The 15,002-nt window shown below is 41.3% G+C and overlaps 1 protein-coding gene and 1 pseudogene across 1 annotated transcript in view; one reads left to right on the top strand and one right to left on the bottom strand.

The window, feature by feature from the left end:
• The window catches only part of GPC3 (glypican 3), a 457,513-nt gene that overhangs the window by 122,081 nt on the left and 320,430 nt on the right, over window positions 1-15,002 (bottom strand). The window lies entirely within an intron of this gene.
• On the top strand, window positions 7,992-8,407 carry LOC103232584 (small ribosomal subunit protein eS24 pseudogene; annotated as a pseudogene).

Below are 15,002 nucleotides of genomic sequence, written 5' to 3'. Positions count from 1 at the left end.
ATGTTCATTGTAAACAATTCAAGAAGTACAGAAATAAACAAGGCATAAAGTAAAAGTTGCCCCATCAATCTGTTTTTCCAAGAGTGGACCATGGTCAACAGTTTGATATACATGTAGAGGTTTTCACCTACATATACTAATGGGTAATTTTAACCAAAATTGGAATGATGCTACTCATACTGATTTGCAACTTTGTATCACTTAGTATATATACTTTGGACTGGACTTGTAATCTCAGCACTTTGGGAGGCCAAGGCAGGAGGATTACTTGAGCCCAGGAGTTTGAGTACAGCCTGGACAACATGGTGAAACCCCATCTCTATAAAAAACACAAAAAATTAGCCAGGCGTTTTAGTAGAGACGGGGTTTCGCCATGTTGACCAGGCTGGTCTCGAACTCCTGACTTCAGGTGATCCATCCACCTCGGCCTCCCAAAGTGCTGGGATTACAGGTGTGAGCCACCATGCCTGGCCAACTTTTTGTAGAGACGGGGTCTCCCTATGTTGCCCAGACTGGTCTCAAACACCCGGGCTCAAGTGATCCTCCCGCCTCAGCCTCCCAAAGTGCTGAGATTACAGGCATGAGCCACAGTGCTCAGCACTTTTTTCTTTTGAACTATGACTCTCACATGATTTTCACTGCCACAGGTGGGGGTCCGCTGAGATAGTTTGTGTGTTATCTCCACAGGGTGACAGGCTGTGTTCTGGAAGGATGTTCAGGATTGAATTTCAATTTTCAGTCACTCTCACTGGATTCCCAAACCAGCCTAGTTTGGGACAAGAGATTACAAAACACTCCTTAGAAACACTAACTCATCTCAACTAAAATAGGGAGTGAATGAACCTGGCATATTAAAGTGTTAATAATGACAAACTGAAAAATATAAAATAACCACAAAATAATGAGGCAGTCTCGATGGAATGGGCACATTTACCTGTGTGCCTCATTTTATGCAATGTAGGTATTTCAAAGAAGTTGTGTGTGAAATGAATTTCTGTGATCTAAATACTCTAAACAGGTCGAAGAAGCCTTGTTATTTAAAGAAATTCTGTAAGCACATCTCTTTAACTGAAAAAGTAAGGAAAGTCCTGCTTCATAAATCATTAGTATATTTTGCTTAAAATGAGGTACACTTGTATTAAACTAAGGAAAAACATCAGTGAATTGTGTTCTACTTTTACATTATGTATAATTTCCAATGAGATAAGATAATGAAAAGTGAAGATGCCTAAACTGATTTGTATTTAATTCTGCACATAGCTCAATCTACCAACAAAGAGTTTTCATTTGGCATTTGCAAACAGATTATCATTTAGATGCCACCACCAAAGCAGCTTCAATGTTGCGACTTGAACATCTTTAAAGAGATCACAATTTTATTTTGGGAATTAATTAGGTATTCACTTAAGGTAGGCATTAAGCATTTCTAATTCTAATTAATTGATTCTAAATGATCACTTTTTAAAAGCACAATCAAACTGTTTTGGTCCTATAAAAAATATGGTGGTTAATTGTGGCTTTAAAAAGCTGGACTACATTTTAATGTTCAAAGTAGAAGCTAAATATTTTGTAAAATGATAGTAATGCCCCAAAAACTGAAACTACATTTATGGTTTAGTGCCTCTATAATCTTGTTTATATCACCAAATACAAGCCACAACTGTCAACAACTACCAGTTGCCAAGTTGTTGGATGTTATGCTTGAGGAATGGGAGAAAGGAACACTTTTTGTATTTTTCTGGCTTTTGTCTCTGATAAGAAAGTGGAAACTTTGACAAAAATATTGAGTTGCAGTATTTTAATACAAAAAACAGAACTGCTTAAAATAAAACAATTAAGAAACCGAACCACTAAAAAAAAAAAAAAAAAAAAATTGCTGGGCGTGGTGGTGCACAACTTTGGAGGCTGAAGTGTTGAGCCCAGGAGATCAAGGCTGCAGTGAGCTGTGATCACACCACTGTGCTCTAGCCTGGGTGACAGAGTGAGACCCTGTTTCAAAACAAAAACTAAAACTAAATATATACTTTGGACATATTTTCATGTTAGGACACATGGAACTGTCTTGTTCTTATTCCTCTGTATGGCTCAATAACTTATTTATCCAATACCTTACTGATTAACAATACTTTGTAATATTTTGTTAATATAAACAATGCTGCAGAGAACATCCTCGTATACTGATTTTCACACATTTGCATTTACATCTATAAAGGATAAATTCATAGATTTGAGTCAATTTATATTTCTAATCCCAAATTATGAAGTACAAAGAATAATGAACACTACCATATTTTTGCACAGCACTTTACAAAGCAGTTTCATATCACTCAGCTCATTTGAACTTCTCAACCACACTGTGAAGTTGAGAGGTAGATAGGGCATTATCTCTTTATTACTGAAAATTGCACAACTTCAGAAGATACTAATCTCATTCTATTAGATGTCCCCATCCATGATACAATGTATCTGCCAATATTAAGGACATACTTTGAAAAACATGCATGCTAACAGAGGAGGTCAGGAAATCTAGTTCTGACATTCATAATTAAATGTCATCCTCTGAGAAGGAAAATATTTTGTAGCAAAGATGCTGAAGAGTACATTTGATTGCATTTCTTCTAAAATGATAGCTTAACACATTCAGATTTAACTTTAAAAGTTAATTCGTGAATACACAGATCACCAATCATCAAATACCAATTGCCTTTGGGGGCTGTTTTAAAGAGACATAAAGGAACATTCTTTATCTGTTGGGAATCAGCTCACTACTAGCCTCCTCTTTTATGTTCATATAATGCGGTCTGTTTAAATATCATCCACCTTCTGATGATACTACCAACTCCATCTTCTCTTCTTTAACTCCTACTGATGCCTGAAGCAGAGACCCTATTTGCAGATAAAGAGGTAAGGTTCATTATAAATCTTCTGAAATGAACTTCAGGAATGTGTCCCTAGAGACATATCCTTGGTCTTTTTCATATCAAAGCTTGCCAGCCACTTTTATGTCCACTCCTATAAAACAAGCGTCTTCCTGAAGCTACTTATTCTCATTGGAATAGTGTAAAGACATCTGCCAACTTAGCAATTTTGCCCCGTACTCCAGCTTCCAAAACTATTATAAATATTAAATCAAATTAGTCCCACAGCTGATCCTTTGTGGTCCTACTGTATTAATTTCTGCCATTCAGAAAAGTGCCCCTTTAGCTATGTATTTTTTAAAATTTCTTATCTCCCAGCCATGGATAAAGAGCCAGGACTAAACACTGCTCCCTGATCCCATAGTGACTCCATTTTTAAAAGACAGTTTTGGGTTCAAAAGCTTGCCAAACTTTTTGAAAGTTGAAATAGCATCTACTGTTCTGCTCTATCCATGTGCTATTTAAATACTCAAAGGACTCTCGCAAATTAAGCATGGATTCTGGTTACAGAAGTGTTGGGAATAGCTGCCCTGTGTCTTAGGCCTAAAACTTGCCATTATTGCATCTACTTCACAAGGCAGTAACCAAAAGTCCTGGTCCAACTGATGCTTATAGTTGCTTAAGTTTAGTGGCACTATTTAAAAACTCTGTGTTCTTGCACTATCCTTTAGGTATCTTGATACTTCTCCCACAGCTCTCAATACGTTTTTGTTTCTCATGTCTCTATCCTTTGCTCCTTAGCCAGACAAAATATTGAACCAAATTTTAAAAGTAATGAGTGTTAGAATGAAATACTATGAGCACATTAATAGGGCAAAGTAGATCTGTATGTGTTGATATGGCATCAAGTACGAGATACATTATAACAGATACAAGTAGCAGCATCCGTGGTGAAAATGGGTCTACATTTGCATTACTCTTATACACTCTATACATGTTCAAATATGCCCAGAAAAATTTTAGATGGATACATAAGAAAATGATAAGAGCAGTCACTTTCAGTGAGTGAGAATAGGGAGATGCCAGTGAAATCTTATTTTTTTATATCCTTCTATATTTTAAAATATTTTTTACCATGACCGTTTTTAATCTTTATAATAGTTTAATATATAATGAATGAGATTTTATATAGTCGTTAATTAAAATGTTTTTCCAGCTTTCTTGAGGTAGAATTGATAAAAGTTAAATACATGTACACTTCCAATATGATGTTTTGACATATGTACTCATTGTGAAACAATTATGCCAAACCAGCTAATTAACCTATTCATCACCTCACATAATTATCTTTATTTTTGTGGTGAGAACATTTAAGAACTACTCTCTTAGTGAATCTCAAATATACAATATAATATTCTTTAATATAGTCACCATATCATACATTATATTAACAGGCATTAGTTGTTTTAAAGGCAAAAGAGAACAAAACAATAGAAAAACAAAAAGTGGGCCCGACTCACATGCACATCTCAGGGCCTCTGGGAAATCCTTCCTGTTAATAAGAGTTATGTTGGCCATCACCAATGTCCTTCCTCAAAGGTGCTTTCTTATGACAGAACACATATTTGGGGCAATGTTCACAATGTCACCCTTGAGTTTCTTCAGACCTTAGGTGGTTGACATCAGGTCACGAGCTCAACTTTGCTAGGTTAAACATAGCCCACATTGGCTATGTTTAGCCATAGTGTGGTGTGGTGGCTCATGCCTATAATTCCAGTACTTTGGGAGGTCAGGGTGGGCAGATCGTTTGAGTCCAGGAGTTTGAGACTTACCTGGGCAACATGGTGAAGCCCCATCTTCACAAAGGACACAAAAATGAGCCACGCATGGTGGCGTGTGCATGTAGTCCCAGTCCAAGCTACCCAGGAGGCTCAGCTGGGAGGATCACTTAAGCCTGGGAGGTGGGGGTTGCAGTGAGCCAAGATCAAACCACTGCACTCCAGCCTGGATGACAGAGTGAAACCTTGTCTCTCTTGTTCTCTCTCTCTCTCTATATATATATATCCCATATATTTTATTTTATTTTTTTAAATTTTTTTATTTTTTTGAGATGGAGTCTCGTTCTGTTGCCCAGGTTGGAGTGCAATGGCTGGATCTCAGCTCACTGCAAGCTCCGCCTCCCAGGTTTACGCCATTCTCCGGCCTCAGCCTCCCGAGTAGCTGGAACTACAGGTGCCCGCCACCTCGCCCAGCTAGTTTTTTGTATTTTTTAGTAGAGACGGGGTTTCACCGTGTTAGCCAGGATGGTCTTGATCTCCCAACTTCATGATCTGCCCGCCCACCTCGGCCTCCCAAAGTGCTGGGATTATAGGCATTAGCCACCATGCCCGGCCCTATTTTCTACTCTTCAGTGAAATAACTCCAACTTACCTATTTCAAAAAGACAGTATATCAGTGAGGATGTGAACATGAATGTAAATTATCAGTTGTATCCTCCCTCAAAACAGAGGCAAAGAAGTTATTCAAGTTCTTACTACCTTTTCCTGTAGATGCCTGAAGTCCTCACCTGATGAGAATTGAGGGTCTCCCTGAACCACCCTGAGTCATGCTGACCTCAGTGCCCTCGCATTGAAATGTATTGTGGGCACTGCCCTGAGTTGCTAGTGCTCCTTTTATGTATATTCCATTTGCCACTCCATGTACTCTGTGAGGTCTTTGAAGGCAGAGGTTTGGTTAGTTGTTTTTGTTTTTGTTTTTTTAAATCACCCAAAGCACCTCATGGTACTTGTACTGTCAGTTACTGAGTGCTTTCTCTGTGCCAGATACTGTTCGAAGCACTGAAGAAAAAGAAAACATGTACTTAATCCTCCTGACTACCCTATTGGCAGCTGTTTTTGCTGCTGCTGAGGCACAGAGAAGGTAAGTCACTTGCCTAAAGTCACACAGCTTGTCTGCAGCAGAGCTGGAGTGTGAACTTTAAGAATCCATCTCCAGTTGTGTGGGTTCTTAACCACTATGCTCGTCTTGCTTCCTTAGAGAGAAACGATGTCGACTAAATATTTGACATTTCCTCACCACCCTGCTCCATTGCTTCCTTGTAGGAAACAATGGATGAGCTGCTTATAATGGTTTACAAGGCTCCCAGCAGCATTGCCACAAAGCTCTCTTGGCCTACTCAGCAAGATTACTGGACTTGCCCTTTAAGAGCCCCTGGAGAGAGCCCTGTGTGTGGGGTTTCTTTTCTTACACAGAGATCTGACGGTATGGCTATTTAATAGCCATACTTTGGGAGGCCATGGTGGGCAGGCCAAGGCTATTCAGTGACATACTTGTGTTCTTGGGAGACAAGGTGTTGAAGTTAGAGAAATAAATAATCCACCACCAACACCATCCATGCCACTAGACACATACCAAAGACTATTTAAAGATTTCAAATGCCTAAGGACAACAGGAAAACAAATATAGGATAACAATGTCTTAGTGCATCCCTGCCTTTGTCACCTTGGCTACAGCAAGGCAACATGTGTGATGTGCCCCTGGGGAATTTCATGTAACATGCGCGCTCTGAGCTTCAAGCCCAGAGGGAAGTCAATCAGTGAAGGGTGCCTCGGCAGCTTTGCATTAATTCATTAATTCAGCATTTCATTTTCTCAGGCTAGCTCTGTGCCACTGGAGCACGTGGTTCATGACAGGCCTTGAATGAGGAGGAGCCAGTGTGGCCCCAATTCTTCTTATCCACAGACTACTCAGAGTGTGTCAGGAATGGGGACACTGTTGGCCATGGGGGATTGTAATGATGGGTTAGCTACTTAGTAATACTCATCTGTAATTAAATTAATTGTCCTCCTCTGCAAAATGCTGCTTCTCTACTGAAGCTTTGACATGGTTCTGGCAATGAATACTAGCAAGTGGAGGAGGAAAAATAAACTGAGAGATGTTCCTACCTCCCAAATCTAATGTTTTCTTAACTGGACATGCTATGTAGCATGTTAGAAGTGTTACCTTACATGCGGCATCTTCTTCTTTATCCAGTTTGGTATCTGTTTAGCACAAAAATGACTGTCATAATACTAAGAAAATCCTATTTGTGAAGTGAAAAGGGGGACATGCTTCTGTTCAGGAAGATTGTTAGGGATTGGGGAGGGGGTTGGGGAGAGGGAAAAAACCTGCGCAAAAGCCATAAAGAGAAAAGAAACCTCATTAAAACAGGACATCTGGGCATGCTTGTCTTGGGACAGTTGAAGCAAAGAGAGCACTTGTAGGAGAGGAATAGAGTCAAACAAGCGTAAAATAGGCGATCTTTTCTTCTCATTTCTGTTCTGGCTGAGGCAGCAATGGCGTAGTGGAAGGAAATCAACAAATTCAAATGTAGATCATTTGAAATGGAAGCACTCTCAGAGATCATCTGGTCCAATCCACTCACTGTGTAGATGAAGAATCTGATACCCAGACAGGGTTTTGTAACAACACATAACATTTAGTATCACAAGTCCCACATTTAGAAGAAATCCCTTTCTTTAAAAGGTCCCTCAAGCAGATCTTGCTGATTTTTGACACTTGCTAGTACTGATTTAGGACAAGGGAACTGCTAGAAAAGTCACTTTCCTTCTTCCCTTAAGTATCAGAATGGTTCCAAGTGCTTGAGAGCCAATCAGAAGGACTAGGTCCCCACCAAAAAAAAATTTGATTTCACGAAAGTTTAATATGCTGCCCAGCTATACATGGCTAAAAATAAGTTAGAGATCTCACATTCTCAGAGCGCCATCTTATGGACAAGCTTCAGTATTGCACATAATCCCTAACTTTACCTGTTTCTTTGGAACCCATTCTGGTCATAACAATCACTGTGGGAAAAACTGGATAATTTAAAGAGCATAAATAGCTTTAAAGACAAACCATAAAACAGGATAGAAAAACCATCCTATTAAGAGACCTAAGAAAATGTCCTTTTCTTTATCCATGATACAGTGTTAATTTACATAAATGCACGGTAAAATAAAGCAAAGGTGAAAAGAGCTGAGATTTGTAAATGTGCTTAATAAAGACAGAAACAATTAGCTTCTCTTTATTTATGCACATATCTAAATAAAAATGTTTTTCTCCTTCCTGGCTGTCCGAGGATAGACAGCCATCATGAACAACACGGTAACTATCTGAACTACAAAGTTCATGACCAACCGACTACTTCAGGGGAAACAAATGGTCATTGATGTCCTTCACCCCAGGAAGGCAACAGTGCCTAAGACAGAAATTTAAGAGTGCCTAAGACAGGAAAAACTAGCGAAAATGTACAAGACCACACCAGATGTCATCTTTGTATTTGGATTCAGAACTCATTTTGGTGGTGGCAAGACAACTGGCTTTGGCATGATTTATGATTCCCTGGATTATGCAAAGAAAAATGAACCCAAACATAGACTTTCAAGACATGGCCTGTATGAGAAGAAAAAGACTCAGGAAAGCAAGGAAAGTAACGCAAGAACCCAATAAAGAAAGTCAGGGGGAATGCAAAGGCCAATGTTGGTGCTGGCAAAAAGCTGAAGGAGTAAAGAGCTGCAATGATGTTATCTGCGGCCGTTGTGGATTTTTCATGAAAGCATTTATAAACTAAAAATTTTCATGTGAAAAAAATGTCCTTCATAATTGTTTGCATAGCAGTACTGCTTCAGAGCCAATGTTAAGCTAGGAGGGTGCTAGAAACAGATATATCCACTTTACTCCAAGAAGTACCTGTGTTCTCCAACAACAGCCTTTCAGAAATTACAAGTAGATTTCAGTAGAAAGGAAGCAAAATCTAGGAAAGAAACCCAGGGGATGTAAACCTATTTCCTTCTTTTTCTTTTTTTTTATTATACTTTAAGTGTGCCGGTTTATTACATATGTATACATGGCCATATTGGTTTGCTGCACCCGTTAACTCATCATTTACATTAGGTATTTCTCCTAATGCTATCCCTCCCCCATCCCCCCATCCCATGTCAGGCCCCAGTGTGTGATGTTCCCAGCCCTGTGTCCAAGTGTTCTCATTGTTCAATTCCCACCTACGAGTGAGAGCATGCGGTGTTTGGTGATGTAAATCTATTTCTGTATCTCAGTTAGTAGCCATTAGCTATATGAGAATAACTGCATTAGAATTCATTTACAGTGCAGTCTCCAACCTTACTTTGAGGAGGGACTAAAAGATTTGTCTCAGTACATAATCAGGAAGCCACTGAAACCCAGAGAAGCAAATAATATTTTTCAGATGGTGAGGAAAGAGTGAGAAGTTAGTATCACCCACTACAAGGAGAAGAGTCTGTGGCTGTGGGGAACAGTCCCCCAGCAGAAAGGGGAAGGTAATGAGAAAATACTTGAGATGAGGTCACCTGAATGTTACTCTGAAGAAACCAACTTTGCAGAAGGGGCTAGAGATAAAGAGAGAGAAAAGTAAATAAGCACAGCAAAAGTGATTCTTGTGAGAATTGCAAGCTAGGCAGAGCCCAAAGTGTATGCAAGCTGGTGAGAACCAAACGTGGCGGTCAGGACACTAGGCCAGAGCAGTGTCTCTCTGATGGCTGTCCTCGAGGGGAACATACAAATGAGGAGTGGACTCCAACTGTGTTTAAAAACAGAGAAAGAAAAAGGTGTAATTCAAAGCTCAATAATCGGGGGTGGGGAATAACAGAACAAGGAGGTGTGGTAGAGACTTCTTATTCAATCACCCCAAACTCATTTACCAAGTCCTTCTAGTCCAGAGAACTAGGACCAGACTTCTTCTTCTACTCAAGTTAAACCAAAAGGACATGATCTTTACCTGGTGTTTGTTTGTTTGTTTGTTTTTAAGATGGAGTCTCACTCTGTCTCCCAGGCTGGAGGTGCAATGGCGCGATGTCAGCTCACTGCAACCTCTGCCTCCCGGGTTCAAGCAATTCTCTGCCTCAACTTCCCAAGCAGCTGGGATTACAGGCACATACCACCATGCCTGGCTAATTTTTGTATTTTTAGTAGAGACGGGGTTTCACCATCTTGGCCAGGCTGGTCTTGAACTCCTGACCTCATGACCCACCTGCCTCGGCCTCCCAAAGTGCTGGGATTACAGGCGTGAGCCACCGCACCCGGCCTCTTTACCCATTTTTAAGTTAGATTTTAATTGATGAAAATATCAGGGTTGGAAAGGACCTTTGAAGTCATTCAGCCCAATGTTCTCTTACAGAGCGGCAAACCGAGGCCCAGAGGCCAAACAACAGCAACTGAAGTTATTATTGGCATCACTGCTAGGGAGACAGGAATGAAGCTGTTACCTCCCCCAAACAGAATAGCAAAGAACAAGGGGGCAAGGAACTAGTCACATACCTCAGCAACATGAGGGCATTGTATGAAGGTAACTGAAGTTCAAAATAACGACCAATAATTGTTGTAAGACATTAAGTTCAGTTAGGCAGTCATAGTTTACTGAGGCAGCAAGTACATAATACATTTTAGAGAGACAGAGTTATGTGGTGGAAAGAGCAGTGGCCTTGGAGTCAGAGACATGGGTTCAAAGCTGGTGCCCCCACCTGCTGTGTGACTTTTGATAAATAATTAAACCTTGCTGAACTAGAGTTTCCTCATCTATAAAATAGGAATAATGCCACCTGCACTGTTTCGAGAATTGATATAATGAATTTTAGCAAATTGAGATAACATGTGCTTAAAACAATGCCAGGCACATAGAAAGTTCTATATGAGGGCTGCTGTTATTATTTTTATCACATGAAAGCACCACACACCGAGTCTCAAATGCAGTAGATGTTCAATAAATGTTATTTGAGAAGAATCCCCTGCTAGGCATGGTGGCTCACACCTGTAATCCCAGCACTTTGGGAGGCAGAGGTGGGCGGATTGCTTGAGTCCGGGAGTTCGAGAACAGCCTGGGCAACATAGGACGACCTCATTTCTACAAAGCTTAAAAACAAATTAGCCAGGCATGGTGGCCCATGCCTGTGGTCCCAGCTACTTGGGAGGTTGAGGCAAGAGGAGCACTTGAGCCCAGGAGGTTGAGGCTGCAGTTAGTTATGCTGGTGCCACTGTACTCCAGCCTGGGTGGAGTACAGGAAAATCAGTCTCTAAAAAAATCAAAATAAAAAATAAAAAAAGAGCTTCCTGAAAGAGAAGAAATAAACCTTGCAACGAATAGCCAAGGGAAGCTTCAAATCCCTTCATCCCCACATTGAGAACTTAAGAAACGGAAGAGTATCAGTTCTCTTATTTTTGTCCTCAGTAAAGTATGGGTCAAGGCATGAGTAGGAATGGTTTATCATCAGGGAAAATGGGCAAGGGAAAAAGCACTGGAACTTTCTTTGCCATTGCAATTGAGCAATGATGTGTGAATGGCTGGCACTAAGCATTTAACTCTAGCTGAGAGGAAGTTTTTAGCAGAGGTGCCCTCCCAAACCTTCCAGGAGACAGGGCATCATCTGAAGGGGAAATGAACAGAAAGGACTTCAAATGGTTCAAAATTAATTTTAGTTCACAGAAGAACTAATCATTCACTTGTGGCCCAGGGCAGCCCTCCAAAGTTTCCCGAGTGACCAGTTTTGGGCGTCAGAAGCCTGTTCCCCTCCCTCCTTCTCCCACAGTTCATATTCCTCCTCTCAGTGATAGAAAATATTCTGCTTCCACTTTGGATAACTGTCACAAGTAATGAATTAGATGACTCTTGAAAATGCCCACCCGCTTTTTCAAATCTGTCTGTTCAGAATGCTGCTTTGTTTGTCTCTGGTCCCTGCAGGGCCCACAACAAACATCCATTCTTTAATGTGGTGATCTTCAAATTGAAGAACAGGACTCTCAAAGTCCACCTAAACAATCACTCTTAACTGACTCCAGACACGTTTGGGAGAGAGGCAAGTCTGAAACAAGAAAAAGTGCGCCTGGTGGGTTTTTTTCTTGTATGGCATTTCTAGAATATGTAGTAAACAGAGAAAAGACTCCTCAGTGTTCTTTTGGATGTCTGGCTGAACTGTGGTTAATAAATTGCCAACTATCAGCCTCAAAAAACAAACTGTTTTCATGCAAATAGGTACTACCGATACACTTGAAAAGAAAGCTAAACATTTCTGCCACTGTTTTCTGTCAGCTCCTCTGGCCTTAGCCACAGTCACTTCCAGGCCTCAAACCTTCAACCTGCGGAATTAGCCCTACCAAGATCCCGAGCCAGTAGTGACAAGGGCAGGAAGGTGTTAGTTTAACTGACTCACCTGTCAGGCCCCAGGCTCTAGAATTAGTTTTGTTCCTCCAAGCCAGTATTTCATGTTTTTTTGAGTGAGCCCCGGGTGTTCAGGTATGACTTCCTCTTGCCAGCTGTGTTTTCCTGGGCAAAACTCTGTCCTGGGGCTCTTGTCTGTATTCATTTCTAGGCCCACTCCCTTACCCAGTACCTGGCACCCAGTATGCACTCAATAAATGTCTACTGAACTGACCTGAGATAAAAGGCCTCATCCAATGCTCAGTTTGTATGACGGAGACTCTAAGCTATTCTGCCTAATCCTTGTCAACCTGTTGTCCCTGAGGCCTTTCCCCCAAATCTGTAGCCACTGACTGAGGACCTACGTTACACTGGGCCCTTCGATGTAAACCTGTCAATGTGTCCCACCTGCCAGATCACACCGTTTTAGAAACCAGGGGGAACCTAGAGAACAGCAGAGTTCCTTTTCTATACTCCACTGAGTGTCATCATCTATTCTACACTTACCTATTAAGCATCTACATAGCCCTGTTCTCAGCCACAGAACATTAGTAGTTGGAGGTCCTGAATTTTCCAATGTTCTGGCCCACTAATTCCAGCCTGGACTTCATGAACCAGAATTTAGTTTCTGCCTTGGCAAATCTGGTCTTCAGAAAAGGAAACATCCAACTGATGACTGTGTTGGATTCCCACTGCAAACTGGTGATTGAGAGTGTGTGGCTGTATTGCTTCATGAGACATCTATACAGCCACACCATCCTACATCACAAAATCCAGAGTGCTGGCACAAGGGGGCTGCCGTGGTTGGTGGGAGGGAAAAGAGACTACCAAGAATAAGGTAGCTAAGTGTTAGATTTGTCCAAGAACACTGGCTGGTCTTGTCTGCAGAGAGTAGAACTCCTCTTTCTATAGTCTTCCTAAACTCATGTCCAGAGTTTGAGAACCAAGGCTACAGCAAGAGCCCTGAAGCAGCAGAAAGAAACATATTCACCAAGTCTTTGCCTGGTGGAAGCGCGTGGCCATGGTGGGCATGGGCAGAGACACTGGCACAGGGGAAAGAGCCTATCTCTGCCAGTGTCCATATGTCAGGACAGCTCTGCACTTGGCAGGCCCAAGCCTTGCCCCGCCACTCTCAAGTTGCCAGCAATAACATAACACGAAAGAATAACAAAGGGGGAGAAAAGGTGAACTGAAGTGTAAACTACCCCCACTCCAACTGCCCTGCTAGCTGCAGGTGCCCTTCACTGCTCAACTCTTTGCACCTGCTTTCCTACTAGAACAAGTGGCCTATTGTGTGAGGCTGTACACATGGAGGTGCTAAGCAAACAAGAAATGACTCTTCTGATCATAAAGTAGATGGGATTCCAGGAAAACTTTACTAAGCCAAATAAAAGTGATTGTAAAGCACTTGGTAAAATATAAACTGCTGCATAAATACTTAATAAAAGCTCACAGCCATGTACACAAGGACAACTAGGTCAAAATTTACCCAAGCTCTCTAGCCTGGAGGGTGTTGGAAAGGGTGAAAATTGTCTCTCTCCCTTTGGTTTTCTTAACCACTTTGTATTACTTTGCTCTTACCTGCCCTTCAGCCCTTGGCACTCCCCCGATGTCTCTCTCCTGTCACTGATATATCTCTGTGGTTAGAGGGCTTCTAATTTTCATTCTGGACAGTTGTGTCAAATATTATTGGGAGCAACAGACACTGAATTCCATATATTTTTTTCTGTTCAGAAGCCCCATCAGAGTTATGCAGTGCTATGGGGGAAACATTTTCTTTAAGGTTTAATTATGTGAGTTTCACCCAAAACTCTCCAACATTAGAAATTGAGAACAACAACTCTGACATCTCAAACAGCCAACCTACCTGCTCCCCTGTAGCTCCAATAATACCTGGAGGAGTAAAATGAAGAGCTCACTGCGGTCCTCATGAGAATGATTATACCCTGGGGCTCCTTTTGAATCACTTTCACTTTGTTCTACTTAGGAAGGCATCAAATTCAAAGTCATTAAGGTGGCTTTATGGTGTTCCCTTTCCTTTCACATTCCCTCCCCCATCAAATATCTTTGTTATAGGATCTCATAGCCTGTTAGAGGTGGAAAGTGCTTTAGAGGTGATTTTGTCAAATTCCTTTATTTTACAAGTAAAAGAAAAAACAGAAGTGCAGTGACTTGTGCACGGTCACACAACAAGTTCACAGTAGAGCTAGGACTCAGGTTGGACTCTCAGCCTAGGGCAAAGGTTTTTTGTTTGTTTGTTTGTTTGTTTGTTTGCAAGGACTCCAAAGCGCCACAGGGGATGCACAGGCAATGACTTTATTATCAGAGGCATGTGAGTACGGGAGATTAAATGGAGAATTAGCCTCAGAGGCAGGTGAACGCCATTTTCTAGCAAGGGGTTGAAATATCTCTAAGAAGAACTCCTTCTTCCAGGGGATGCCACCTTACAGACTTGAGGGGACATCAGAACAGAGAAGCATGGTATAAGAGGCAGGAAATGTACATCTACTCTCATGGACCAAGACTGGGCAGGGAACAAGGGAAGGATAGGGTATAGCATTATAGGCCAGAGAAAAGCTGGACAGAACACTCATTCCAGGTCTGCTGGATGAAGAGATTAAACCAAGCTGAGGTCAGGATTTCCACCAAGAATAGGAAGAAGGTGAGAAGGCTTTAAACCTTGCAGGAGAGAAGCCAGGCATTTGACAGGCAGGACAGTGCTGTGGGTAAGGGATGGATTGGATGGGTTTGAAGCCCATCTTGCTGTGGCCTTTGGTAATTTGCTCAATGTCATCAGTAGAATCAGTAACGTGTGGGTAATAATATTGTCCGCTTCAAAAGGCTGTTGTTGAGAATTAGTCAATGCATACAAACTGCCTAGCATATTGTGTGGCACTTGGGAAGTTCCACAGAATGGTTAGTTATTACTATTATTAGCT

This window comes from Chlorocebus sabaeus, chromosome X (genome assembly GCF_047675955.1).
Source record: "Chlorocebus sabaeus isolate Y175 chromosome X, mChlSab1.0.hap1, whole genome shotgun sequence".
NCBI lineage: Eukaryota > Metazoa > Chordata > Mammalia > Primates > Cercopithecidae > Chlorocebus > Chlorocebus sabaeus.
Note: the sequence above shows the minus strand (reverse complement) of the source record. Positions and strands in the feature narration are given on the sequence as shown.